This window comes from Culex quinquefasciatus, chromosome 1, assembly GCF_015732765.1.
Source record: "Culex quinquefasciatus strain JHB chromosome 1, VPISU_Cqui_1.0_pri_paternal, whole genome shotgun sequence".
Classification (NCBI taxonomy): domain Eukaryota; kingdom Metazoa; phylum Arthropoda; class Insecta; order Diptera; family Culicidae; genus Culex; species Culex quinquefasciatus.
Genome location: NC_051861.1, coordinates 43,440,274 through 43,454,988, shown reverse-complemented (window position 1 = coordinate 43,454,988; position 14,715 = coordinate 43,440,274). Strand labels below are relative to the sequence as shown.

At 38.0% G+C, this 14,715-nt stretch overlaps 1 protein-coding gene across 5 annotated transcripts in view; it reads left to right on the top strand.

Annotated features, from left to right (window-relative positions):
* Positions 1-8,307: 8,307 nt before the first annotated feature.
* The window catches only part of LOC6033723, a 37,225-nt gene continuing 30,817 nt past the window's right edge, over positions 8,308-14,715 (top strand). For 2 of the 5 annotated variants that reach the window (XM_038249965.1, XM_038249961.1), the window contains exons 1-2: positions 8,308-8,579; positions 11,750-12,661. The gene's annotated coding sequence lies outside the window, so the exon portion shown is untranslated. The remainder of the gene's footprint in view (positions 8,580-11,749; positions 12,662-14,715) is intronic. The other 3 variants (XM_038249964.1, XM_038249962.1, XM_038249963.1) reach the window with 3 other exon arrangements.

Here is a 14,715-nt window from a genome sequence, read left to right as displayed (position 1 = left end):
TTCAGCTTTTTTTTGTACCAGCAACTTTTTGAATCGGTATAACCAAAGATTCTTTCCAGACTGTTGGAACTTGACCCGACAAAAGTGATTCATTTATTATCTCAAGCAAAGTGTAACCAATGACATGAAAACAATCTTTCAAAACTTTTGCATTTATATTATCGATCCCTGCTGAGCTTCCTAATTCAAAAACAATCTTTTTAAGTTCAACATAGGTTACGGGATTAAAGATTTCTAGTCTGCAGTTTCTATTCATCATATTCCTAATTCCAACAGGTTCATCAGTTCTTTCTATGCTCTCATTTATTTCAACAACACTCTCAATGAAATAATTATTAAATTTACTGGCAATAACATCATCGGAACATTCTTCAATATCTCCAAAAAGAATAGTTCTTGGAAGACTGTCTTTAGATTTCATTAATTTTTTCAATATTTTCCATAGTTCTTTACTGTTATTTTTATTTCGTTCTATATTGTTTTGAATGTGAGTACTTCTGGTTGTTTTTAATCTTTTTGAGTACCTGTTTCTTGCAACTGTGTATTTTTTCCAATGTCTAGTATTATTTGTTCGACAGAATTTCTTGTAAAGTTTATCTCTTTTTTGTTTTAATCTCATAAGTTCTCCATTATACCAACTGTTCGAATCTTTCTTGTTTATGTACTGCGTAGTTACTAATTCGTTTGTACAATTTTTCAAAGTATTCGTCAAAATTCTTGATTTGAAGTCGAGTTCTCCAGTTAATGTCCTAAAATTTACACGCCTTTCCAAAAGATCGCACAAAGCTGAAGGTGTATAGTTTTTCCAAGATTTAATTTTAATACGGTCATCCGGAGATTCCAAATCAAAGTCTGAGATCGTAATAACCAGTGTTTCGTGGTCTGTTATTTTCCATTCACTTTTAACAACAGCTTTAACGCAATCTATGTTGGAGAAAACGCAGTCGATCAGTGTTCTACTATTTCTCGTTATTCTTGTGAAAGCAGCTACTTTTTGTGTTAAACCTAAATATTCTGTAAGACTCTTTAGATGTGTACAATTCTGCTCATCAAGCCAATTTATATTAAAATCACCAGCTATCAAATTAAATTTACTCATATCTAAGAAATTTTCCAACCAATTTTCTAAAATTTGAATGAATCGCTGGTCACTAGAACTTGGTGAATGATACAAAATTCCATAATTACCAGTATTCATGCCTTTTTCAACTGTAATACCCAAAAACCAGTTATTTTCAGAAAACTCGTTTAAGCACACTTTAAGATAAATAGATTCTTTATAATAAATAGCAACTCCTCCAGTATGCATAGAGTGCGACAAACAAAATACAACTTTATACCCTGGAATGGAATATTGATCGAATGCTTCCGGTTCAGTAATATGCGTTTCAGAAAGTAATACTAAAAGAGGTTGCGAGCTTTCCACTAACTGCCGTAAAGATACGTAATTTGTGGTCAGTCCAGCAATATTCAAATAGATTATATCTGTAGCATTTACTTTCCTGCAAGCATTTGATTGCTATTCACTCTCGTACAAACGATCCTTTTTAATTGCAGCCAGGTGTCGAAAAACTGGACATTTTGAACTAAATGCAGCATGATAAACATCAAGATTCATTTTTTGCTCCTTATTCTTTTTCAAACAATTAACACATTTCATTACCGATGAAGTACACTCAGCAGTCTTATGGGACTCACTACATTTTGAACAAGTTTCGCTGTTAGTACATTTTGTGCTAATGTGGCCAAATTCTCCACACTTAAAACATCTCAGGACCTTAATAGCCTCAAAAACTGAACATCTATCAAATCCTATGTTGACTTTTCCGGCCGTTAACAATGCGTCAAAAGTGTCATTATTAACTTCAATTATTGTACTAAATTTATTGTATTTGATGCGTGGATTTTCGTAAAAGATATAACCTTTACATGTTCAATAAAAATATCGTCATTCTGTGTGGTCAATAACTCAATGAAATCTTCAGGAGCATACTTTTCACTCATTCCAACAATTTTCATCTTTGGTAGGCCAGTCGAAACGATTGCAGTATAATTTTTACCAAGTCTGTTTTCAATGTCACTTATTACTTTAGAAAGATTTTGTCCTGGCGCGCATTGGGCAATAATGGACCCATCCCTGCCATTTTTTAAATTATTAATTTTATGCAATTTAGGGTCAAGATTCGATTTTAAAAAAGTCCTTGTTTGATCATTACTTTGATTTGTTTCGTTAGGTTTAATAACAATTTTTGGACGATGAACACGTAATTTTTTATTTTGAAGACCATTTTTAATTTCTGAGTTTCCTTTCAAAATCTCCGCAAAGTTGGCGTTTCAAAAACGTTGTCCTTTTCTTCATCGTCAACTAACATCGGTTCTAAATCATCGGTATCAACGGCTCGTCTTTTACTACCGGGGAGCCCGTCGGATTCGGAATGGGTCCCTCTTTTTCTAATTACTTTTACTATTCTTTCATTTTGACATTTTTGTGAATTCGATTTTATTGCTTTTTCAATTTCAGTGGCCACACTGCTCTCTACAACCGTTTTGATATTTTTCTGAAATATTTCACTGCATGACTTCATTACATCTTCTAACCCTTTCTTGATGGCTTCGTCGATTCGAGTAGCAATACTTTCTTTGATGTCAGTGATAAAATCAGAAATGTCAGAAAAGTTCTTCATTTCTTCTTTTATCTTCTTAACATTAAAGAGAAGCTCCGCAATCTCAGCATCAACACCGCTATCAAGACATGAGTCGCACTTGTATTGCACATTTGCCTGGTCATTAATAGTTTTTGCCGCCGCTTTAGTCAAGGTAGTGCAAGAACGATGAAAAAACGCTCCACACTTCCCCGAACAAGGTACGGCATCCTCGAAACAAATTTTTTGCTCGCACTTGCCACACAGACTCATCTTGCGCTGTCGAGCACAAGCTAGCCAAGCAGCACAATAGCGGAGCACAAAAGACCCAAAAAAAAAACAACAAACAGCTAACAGCAGCCGCCACCGAAACCGATAGCAAACCGTTGTTGCCGGTGAAAATAAAATTGATAATAATCAACTCGATAGTAACGATCGTTTTAAAATTTCTACTTATCCGTGTTGACAGCTTCTTAGTTCACACATTAACAATATTTTGCACAAACTACTCGCACTTTAACATGCAAAATTTATTGGTTTTATAACAACACAGTACAAGTGAACTACTCTGTTTGACACCAACAAATGATCGTCCAAAGGTGGGTTTCCCATTCTCTAACGGTACTGACTGGGGGTAATTGCAGGACATGCAATCAATGACGCGGTACCTGTTTGAAGCTGATACTTCAATAGTAGAATAAAGGATGTGAACTATTAACTATTTTTTGTAAGAGAGAGCGTAGCGTACCAAAGAAGTATTTTTTGGTTTTGCTAAACCTAATAATACCTAATTTGACTTTGCAACTTAATGAATTGGTACGGCTACCAATCGTTGCTTTTTCTTGGATGGAGTCGCATGGTTGTTGAACATAAATCACACAACATAGTTCATGCAATTTTATGCGCAACTTTCCATAACATCTTGCATGCAAGTTTTGATTATAAACATTGCAAGTGGATTGTATGTTTCCTGCAACTGGCTTACACGCTTACCAGGGCATAACCATTTTTGAGATGGACTTGGCAAAAATAATAACCTTAAGAGCGAGTTTTTCACCGATGTGAAACAGGTCGTATCGAGGTGCTCCGATTTGGATGAAACTTTCAGCGTTTGTTTGTCTATGCATGAGATGAACTCATGCCAAATATGAGCCCTCTACGACAAAGGGAAGTGGGGTAAAACGGGCATTGAAGTTTAAGGTCCAAAACACATGAAAATTCTTAAAATTGCTCGCATTTCCGTAAAACTTCATCAATTCCAACTCTCTTAGATGCATTCGAAAGGTCTTTTGAAGCCCTTCAAAATGTGCTATAGACATCCAGGATCGGCTTGACTTTTTCTCATAGCTTTTGCAAATTACTGTTAAAAATTGATTTTTTTAAAACCTTAATAACTTTTGGCAACAGCCTCCAACACCCATAATCCCATAGGTCAAAGTTAGGAATTTCATGGACTATAAGCCTACGGTATTAACTTTTGGCCAATCGCAGTTTTCTCATAGTTCTTCGATTTTTCTAGAACAAACATTTTACAACGTTAGTTTTGCCCTGTAGGCCAAGAAGACGGCACTTTTTGGTCTCAATTTTGTCATATTCGGAATCCTCGGTCAATTTCACGTAAGTTAGAAGTATTGGAGTTGTAATTTTGATTTAAAAAATATTTAAATAAAACATTTTTGAAAAAAGAAATAGATCTTATTTACCCTATGATCAATACGTCAAATGCTGTATCAAGTAGGCGAAAACTTGTTCACCCCTAATCCGACAAAATTCTAAATAATATTTTAATCAATTCTAAATGGCATTTTTTCCAATCAAATTCAAAATTCCAACACCTCAATCTAATGTAAAATTTTCTGAGGATTCCGAATATGTCAAAATTGAGACCAAAAAGTGCCGCTATGGAGGCATACAGAGCAAAAACTAACGTTGTAAAATGTTTGTTCTAGAAAAATCGAAAAACTATGAGAAAAACTGCGATTGGCCAAAAAGTTAATACCGTAGGCTTATAGTCCATGAAATTCCCTAACTTTTGACCTATGGGAGTATGGGTGTTGGAGGCTGTTGCCAAAAGTTATTAAGGTTTTAAAAAAATCAGTTTTTAACAGTAATTTGCAAAAGCTATGAGAAAAAGTCAAACCAATCCTGGATGTCTATAGCACATTTTGAAGGGCTTCAAAAGACCTTTCGAATGCATCTAAGAGAGTTGGAATTGATGAAGTTTTACGGAAATGCGAGCAATTTTAAGAATTTTCATGTGTTTTGGACCTTAAACTTCAATGCCCGTTTTACCCCACTTCCCTTTGTCGTAGAGGGCTCATATTTGGCATGAGTTCATCTCATGCATAGACAAACAAACGCTGAAAGTTTCATCCAAATCGGAGCAACTCGATACGACCTCTAGAACAAACCGAGCAGAATCTACAAATACTGCCTCTTAAGTAGATAACGCACTTGGTGAACCACGTAAACCACAAAGTAACCCAGAGAGAGGCCGAGGAAAAGTCATTTAATTTTTTGGCTCCATAATGTTTGCTGGTTACAGGCATGCGATGTACCGCGAAGTGGAACAAAACAATCAAGTCTGGAGTTTTTTTAAAAATGTCCAATAAACTAACTTTTCAGTTTTTGCTTTTTGGGTGTTTTTAATACCAAAAACACCCAAAAAGCGTAAACTGGCAATTTGGTTTATTGGACCTTTAAAAAAAACGTTACTTAATCCACCTTTAGGTGGTTGGTGCCTTCCTCTCATTTATAGTGATTTCAACCCGCCTAAAGTGTCCACATGTTTAAGGATCTCCCCTAACGTTCGCAGCACCTAAGAGGTCCTAATAAAAATAAGTGATGAGTAATAAAACAGACTACCTACAGACTTTTTGTCAAGATTATACATACACGGCCTTTCAGGAAAATGACATCCCTCTACACGGCTTTTTCGTGGCGATCAGACCCGACCAGTTGAGGATATGTGAATTCAGATCATTTTTTAAAACGCTTGTAATTTAAGATAGGTAAATCAGATCTTGAAAATTCTTACTCCTCCAAAAAGGTCTTCTTATATGCTTTCTAAAAATATATAACATGTGAGGGTTTCATGAAAAAAACACCCTTTTTACCATAATTTTAATTTAATATAAAACGGTTTTTTTAACATAACTTTTTAAAAACATGATAAAACTGCATGGATAAAAAAAGCAACTTAGGGGACGTTAAGACAGATCGATTAAAACCATTCCGGCCAAAATCGGTTGATGCCGGTGGTGCCGGTGCGGGACGAGGTCGGGGGGAAAGTTGGTCTTCGAAAAAGGACAAGGCTAGCTTCCTGCAGGACCTGCAGCTGTTTCACGACCGGAGTTGGTAAGAAGGAAGCTTGGGTGTTTGGTGGCGTTTGTGATAAATTTTGTTTGTTTTTGCGGTTGCCGAAGATCGGAGGTCGGGATGTGGATTTGCACCGGTTGTATTCGGTGGTGGTAGCCAGGTGGACGAAATTGAAGTTGAAGCAGATTTACATCCGCTTTTCGAACAAGTACGATAAAGTAAATTTTAACGGTGAGGAGAAGGATCCGACGGAAGAGGGAAACGACGTGAAGAGCCATAATCGGAGGTGGTCAGCGCGGATGTTGCACTCGGTGCCGGTGGTTTACGACCATTAGCAGCATTATGTGCCGGAAGTGATGACGGGACAGTGTGGGATGTCCTGAGGGTCCGCAGTCCATTTCTCGTTGCGGGACATGTTTGACGATTATTACCTAAACATCCAGAAGAACAATTAGCACCAGTTCTGGATAGACCGTCTGTACGAAAGCCTCAAGTCCTGGAGTTGACGTACTTGGATTACTTCCAGAGGTTGGAGCGAGATCCGTCGAACCTGATCAAGAACATCTACCTGGAATACCGAAGAAGTCACCGGTGAGTATTGAGAATGTGTTCAGTGTCTCACCAATTTCATCTACTTTCAAACTCTTTCAGCAACTACCGCCTACAAACGCAGCTTTGGCGGGATGAACTTTGACGGCGAGTCGGAACATCTGTGTCATTCTCGAAGGAGGACGAAGTGATCGGGAACTATCCGTTCAGGCGATTAACTTCCCAGCCGGAAAACGTCGACTTCCCTCCCCGAAACAATAACCAATGGCCAACTCCTCCAAGCCTGTCCTGATGATGGCCGGCAACGAGACACCCTGTTCTCTACAACGCTGTCGCGCTCCAAAATGAAGGCCGCGATGTTGCCGCCAAACGAAACGTCCATCCGTAACCTGCTCAGCATGGGGCCTTCGGACGTGACCGGTGACGTACCGTAAGAATCGGTTCAGCTTGGACGCGGAAGTTAGCCTACCATAAGCAGATGCGTTGAATACAAAAAAAAAACGGAAGCAACTGTTTTAATATTAAAATATTGAAATAAAATCCATCACATTTTTCGAAAATCATCACTGTAATGTTAAATGTTATTTATTCATGCCATAAAAAGTTTCTTCTTAAATTACAAGCAAAAAACTTTTATCGATACAACGATTTTGTTCCAGAAAAGCTTGGTGGTATCAACAACTTTCCAACTTTTATATTAAAAAGTTTGAACTTTCTACGAATATTCACCAACGCGAACTTTTAATCCAACGAACGATCTTTTTAAACTTAGAGTATTTTTTCTTTGTGTGCAGGTAAACCACGAAGAACTACCCGATGATTTCGTTCGCTCCGCCGTTCGTGGGTGTAGAATTCCACTTTCTTCTTCTTGAGGAGCTCTTGCAACTTGTCAAAATCTTTGACAGAGAAGCAGGTCATCTTGGTATTGCCACGTGCTTAAAAAAATCCGTGGTGCTCTTCACCACCAAAGGTGGTTGCTTTTGTTTACCTGCCGACTGGCTGGGTGGTGAAACTGCCGGGGCGTCTCCTCCTCCTGCTGGGCTGGCATTGATGTTGTTTTCGTTTTCCGCTAGCGGATAGAACTTGTTGTTATTGAGCACATTCTGCTCCACTTTTCCTTCTCCGACGACAGCTCCGGTGATCTCAGGGGTCTTCTTCCGCTTCCGATTTCCGGGGATGAGTTGGAAATCATCTCGGAGGTCTCTTCCACCTCCATCCGTCAAACAACTCGAGGCACGATGCCTTTAGCGCGACCGTCACACACGTCTACTCTCTCGGAGCTGTCAGAGCCAAGTGCATGGCATTGTTGCCGCGAATGTTTTTTATTGCACCATAAGTGCAGAAAATCGTTGTGAACAGTGTCTGCGGCACATTCTGAAATGCCGCGCGGCGTGTACCTTCGAGAGAAACGGACAATATAAAGCAATCAAGATGCTATCATAAAACCTCAATAAAACTAAGTGGTGGCCTCGGTGGTGGCTTGTTGGTTTAAAATGTTACTTGGGTAAACAAATGTCAAACGAAAAAGTGACCAACCAACGAATGTTGAGTGTATAGGGAAGGGATTTTTAGGGGGCCAAATAGAACCGGTAAACCGACGTCGTCGGGATAACTGTTGCTCTTTATTAAACGAATCATTTTTTTTATATCCAGACAACCTCGAACCACCCTAATCTCGCACACAATTTAACCCAAATCTGTTTAGCCTTCCCCGACCGTACCCACATTGCTTTGCGTGTGGATCTCATGCTGCGGTGTGGATCCAATGTTTCCAAACTGTCAAACTAAACCCATTTCAACTTTAGTGCTGCTCGGTGGGTGACGCGAGAAGGACGGTCGCGCGACGCGAATCTAATCTTTGGCTGGCTGGCTGGTTGAAAAAAAAAAAGGGAGGAGGAGTGAAAATTTTCATGGCTGGAGCAGCAGTTTAGTCGCCGTCGTTTGGTCGGATTCGGGAGGAACCGCCGTCGAGTCGCGTGTTTGCCTTGGGTGGTCAATGATGTAATAGAGGCGGTGTCTGGTGGGACGCTTGGAATCCGGGAGCGGTTCTACACGCAAAACGGACATTAGGTATAAATTCCTAATTTTTAGGTATAATCGAACCTGACTGCAATAAGTTATTTTATTACTAATCGGCTATTAGTAATAAAATTACTAATAGCGTTTTAGTACGAGAATTCCTATATTTTAGGTATAATTGTAGAACCAAAATACCTTAATTTTAGGTATTTTCTGGAAAAGTGAGGGGACCAAAATTACTTATATTTAGGTATAATCCAAGATGGCGGACCATGATTATTCCTTATTTCTAGGTATAAATACCTAAATTTGAGGTATTTTCTGGAAAAGTGAGGGATCCAAAATTACTGATATTCAGGTATAATCCAAGATGGCGGACCATTATTATTCCTAATTTTTAGGAATAAATACCTAAATTTGAGGTATTTTCAGAAAAAAGTGAGGGATCCAAAATTACTAATATTTAGGTATAATCCAAGATGGCGGATCATGGTTATTCCTTATTGCTATGTATAATTACCTAAATTTGAGGTATTTTCTGGAAAAGTGAGGGATCCAAAATTACTGACATTCAGGTATAATCCAAGATGGTGGACCATGATTATTTCTTATTACTAGGTATAAATACCTAAATTTGAGGTATTTTCTGGAAAAGTGAGGGATCCAAAATTACTGATATTCAGGTATAATCCAAGATGGCGGACCATTATTATTCCTAATTTTTAGGAATAAATACCTAAATTTGAGGTATTTTCAGAAAAAATGAGGATCCAAAATTACTGATATTCAGGTATAATCAAAGATGGCGGACCATGATTATTCCAAATTTTTAGGTATAAAAATCTAAATTTGAGGTATTTTCTGGAAAAGTGAGGGATCCAAAATTACTGATAATCAGGTATAATCAAAGATGGCGGACCATTTATTCCTTATTTCTAGGCATAAATACCTAAATTTGAGGTATTTTCTATAAACGTGAGGGATCGAAAATTACTTATACTTAAGAATAATCAAAGATCAAAATAGGTATTATCCAAGAGATATGCAGGCAGAAGAAAACAATGGTTTATATGATATTAATATTTTTATTTATATCAAACACAACTATTTCATAAATGTTCTCACCTAAAAATGAATATTAAAATTTAAATTATATTTTATTTTTTCAATGCATCTATATTTTTAATATTAAATTTATCTTTTTTCTAAATATTTTGTTTTTTTAATGTTGTTTTAAATTTTTAATAGTTAAATATTTTAGTATTTTAATATTTCAATAATTAAATATTTAAATATTTTAATATTTTAATATTTTAATATTTTAATATTTTAATATTTTAATATTTTAATATTTTAATATTTTAATATTTTAATATTTTAATATTTTAATATTTTAATATTTTAATATTTTAATATTTTAATATTTTAATATTTTAATATTTTAATATTTTAATATTTTAATATTTTAATATTTTAATATTTTAATATTTTAATATTTTAATATTTTAATATTTTAATATTTTAATATTTTAATATTTTAATATTTTAATATTTTAATATTTTAATATTTTAATATTTTAATATTTCAATATTTTAATATTTTAATATTTTAATTTTTTAATATTAAAATATTTTAATATTTTAATATTTTTAAATTTTAATATTTTAATTTTTTTTAATATTTTAATATTTTAATATTTAAATATTTAAATATTTTAATATTTTCATATTTTAATATTTAAATATTTGGAATTTTGGAATATAAGATATTTTGGAGTAAAAAAATATTTGGAAACTAAGAAAAAAAAATTTCTCTCTCTCTCTCTCTCGCTGTTCCTCTTCCCCTCTAACTCTCCCACATTTTCTCCCCCTCTCTCTTTACCATTTTCTCTCTCCTACTCCTACTCTCTCTCACTTTCTCTTTCATCTCTCTCTCTTTCTTCCTCTTGATTTGCCCCTCTCACTCCCACTTTGTCTCTCCCTCTCTCTCTCTTTTCTCCTACTTTCTCTCTCTCTCTCCCACTTTATCTCTGCCCTCTATATCACTACATTTTCTCTCTCTCTCTCTCTCCCCCACTCTTCCTTGTCTCTTCCCACTTTCTCTCTCCCTCTCCTCCTCCTCTCTCTCCATATATCTATCTCTCTTTCCCTTTCTCTCTCTCCATCTTTTTCACTTTCTCTCTCCTTCTCCCCCTCTCTCTCTATAACTTTCTCTCTCCTTTAACTCTTCCTCTCCCTCTTCATATCCCTCTCTCTCCCGTAAATAGTTTTTTTTTTAATTTTTATTTCTGTATGGTTTTTGTATTTTATATTTTTTTACACATACACACATACACACACACACACACACACACACACACACACACACACACCAACTTTCACTGCAAATTAGCACCCGTTTTGCTTCACCAACTCCCGGCGGAACAATCAACTCCTTTACGGCATTTCCGTTTTTGCCGCTGTCTTCCGTCCGATTCTCATGTTTAACCGGTGCCGCGATTATCCGTCCACAAGGGATGGAGGAGGAAGAGTAGGTGAACTTAACGAAATGCCGCATGTTGACGGAACAGTAAACGTCCCGCCAGAAATTTCCCGCCCCGACCGGCACCTCTTTTCAGCGAAACATTCAACATCCAGCGGATTGTTTAATCAACATCCACCTCCTCCTCGCAACATCCCTGCCAACGCCAACCAACCAACTCTGCCACGCAAACCGATTCCTTTCAATACTGCCGTTGAAGCCGACTTGAAGAACAGCCACCGGGAGCCGCATCGCCGTCGCCAGGAGTTGAATGTTCCGTCCTCTTCCTTCTACACCCGGCGTCCGTCCTCTTCCTACAACACCCGGCGTTGCATTTTCCTCTGGCGGACAATCCGAACCGCAAAATCCGCATTCCTGAATACAACCCACAACGGGCTTCGACGCAAACCGGTTCCATCCGGCAGAAAATACAACTTACCTATAATAGCAGCTGGCCAAAAACCTTCCAAAGTGCTACACAACCGGCACCGAACTGACATGTCAGATCGTGAAATTAACGCAAGTTCGAAAAAATACTTAAATTTAGTATTTTTTAAGAAGTATTCCAGTGTTCTAAAAAAATACTAAATTTCAGGAAGAAAAAAATACTAAATTTTAGGTATAATTTGACAAGCTAGAACATAAGTTCAAAAAATACTAAAAATAAGTAATTTATACCTAACTCCGGTTTTGCGTGTAGTGTAATTTTTGCGGAAGTTCTGATCCGGAATCAAAGGGAGAGAGTGAATGAGAAAAAAAGAGTTCAAATTGCTTGAAAAATCAATGGCCTAAGAAGGGCGAGAGGAAGAAAGTTTTCTTGGTTTATTGAGTTGGTTGTGCGTTTATGGGAGATCGAAGAAGGCACCGGAAAGCGTTCCGTGATCTGTCAGAGGTGTTTGTTTTTGTTCCGGGGTGTGGAGTTTCCGTGAAAATCATTCATAATAAAAAGTCGCGCAAAAGACGCGAGCATTTTCAGTTTCAAGTGTGAAAGGGCAATCCGGTTTCGGGGCGCCTCGCGCACAAAGGGAAGAGTGTGAGTGAGGAGGGTTCAAAACTACCCACGGAACCAAAGTGCATAAAAACACACGATACGGCGAAAAGAACATATGAATGATTATTATCGGGCTGGTGCACTTCTCCGGTTCCGTTAACGTCAGCAGCCTCAACTTCGGGAACCTCGCCAATCTCAAGAGTTGATGATAGGTGTGAGAGCAAATTTTCACCGAAGCCAGATAAAATAATGAAGAAAAAGAAACAGCAAATGCAATAAGCCAACAGCATTGGGCAAAAAGGGCAAACACCGAACCAAACCGAAAGAGCTGTGTTCCGTGAGAGGCCTATTGGATTTCCTTTGATCGCCCATGCGAATCGAATAAACTGTGTGCGGTGCGGTGCATTCACGAATCACGTTTTCTACTGATGCTGAAGAAACGGGTATAAATCAATGCACCACTTCTGCCGACAATCGTCTACGCAAGCGAGAGAAGAGTACACACCTACGCAAGACGCCACCGCCGCTGCACCACGCGCGCGGCGAGTTGCCAAAAAAGGACTTGCTGCTCATCCGGTCCCAGGCGACAATAGGAGTCCCCCCTTCCCCAATCCAAAACAGGTAATCTATCTCTAGAGCCAAAATTATACAATACTTGCAGCAAGCTGCTGCACACTGTGCCTCCGTCAGGAGATTATGCTAAAATGACTGACGCTGCAAAAGGAAGGCAGTCCCATCCCGTGCCGGCAGTCCGCGTTAAGCGCCACCAAGTTTGGCTGCTGCCTGATTGTTATAAAATAAGGGAGGGCAGGAAAAAAAAAGTAAGAACAGGCGAACTGGCAAAAAATCGATAAGTCTAGGGAGAGAGAGCCTGCTGCTGCCATCATCGGGAGCCCGGTTCGTAGCGCATTGCACGGTATTGCATAGATGGGTTGTGAATGATTCCTTTTCTCTGAAGGGCGGCTCTCGGTGGCTGCAGACGGAAATGGTTGGTGTTTATTTTTGCATGTATTCAGGTACTTTTTATCGTAATCATTTTTTTTTTAGTAACAAGCCTTATCAGAATTATTGCAGACAATGATAAAAATTATGTAGATTTGATTGTTGTCAAACCGTACTGATCCGCTTGCTTCTATTTTCTGTTTAAAAGATTAATGGGGCAGAGGAAATACCACGCTCGATTTGAATATAAATAAGGCCGATGCAAAAAAAAAATCGAAATTTTCGTCCATCGACTCTGCTCGAGGTGACAAAAACTTTAAATAAAATTTGTACCATCCTAATTATGATACATTTTTTTTAGATTTTTCTCGATTTGTTCTAGTGGTTGTATCGAGGTGCTCCAATTGGGATGAAACTTTCAAGTCATCATGAGATGACCTCATACGAAAAAAAAATCTCGTTTTTTTCGTTAGAGTTGATCAATTCTAATTCTCTTAGTTGAATTCTGACGGTTTTTAAAGCACTTCAAAATGTATCAAAAATTATCCGGGAGTGTCAAACACCAGTCAATATGTAAAAAAAAGGTAATGCGCATTCCAACAGCAACAGAAGCATGACTTCGTATCCCATAATGCCGACTCGACATGCAAAGCAACACACAACATCGAGTGCATTTCTCATTTCCAGCTTGAAATCGAAATCGAAATGATGTTAGCTTTATGGAATGCCCAACCAACCTAATAGTAGTCAGTAGGACGGATGGTGGCGGCATTGCCGGCAGGGAAATTGATTTGCCATCCTCCCTTGCGGGGCCTGAATGAATCCGCCCACCACCAGCACACACCATCACACGTGCTTAGTACACTTGATATTTCTGGTATGACATTCATTGTGCTGCTGCTGTGTGTGTAGCTGAGAGTATGTACGTGTGCGGCGGAAACTATTCAATTAGCGATTGGTTGTGGCCATCAGGCTAATGGATAAGTCAGTTAAAATTTCATCCCGAACTTGTTTCCTCCCGGGCAATTACAATTTCCTTCTTTTAGACGAGAATCGTTTCTCCTATATGACAAGCTATAGAACTATAGATTGATATGGAGGTTTGCTACAGTTCTTTCACATTGCAGAAGATCGGTTTAAGTGTACATTGACATTTTCTAAAAGTCAGTTTTTCTTGTACTTCGGATTAGATATAGGTTTCTCTAAGGTTAATCATGTAACAACCTTGCAACCACTTCTTGAAAACTTGTTAAACAAGGTCTTCCCTAAACTGTTTGCTAATGCAGACCACTTCAGTGAATGAAAACTCACTTATCTTAAAAACACTTGCAACCTGCAATTCCAATCTATCCGTTACAGTATATACCTCAAGAGAAGTAAAGCATGTACCTATTTTTGGCCCTTGCTTTAGCTTTCGAATTTCCATGAAACTTCCATGAGTCAGTTGGCTGAAAATAGGATGAATTCTCATATCTACTCATTTAGCACCCAACTGGAGAATCCCTTTCGGGCTGAATCCAAGCTCTTTAGCACCCTCTTATCCCCTGAAGGGTCATCCAAACTGCAACTCTCGGTACCACTAACCCTTGCTGCATGAATTATAAATGCAGAAGATTCCCAAAAACTCAGCGAGAAGAACTCCACCACTCAAAGGTTACCCCCGAAGACACTTCAAGTGCGGATTCCCCCCCCGTTTCGGTAATATCGGGAAAACGGTACGTGATGCTAATGAG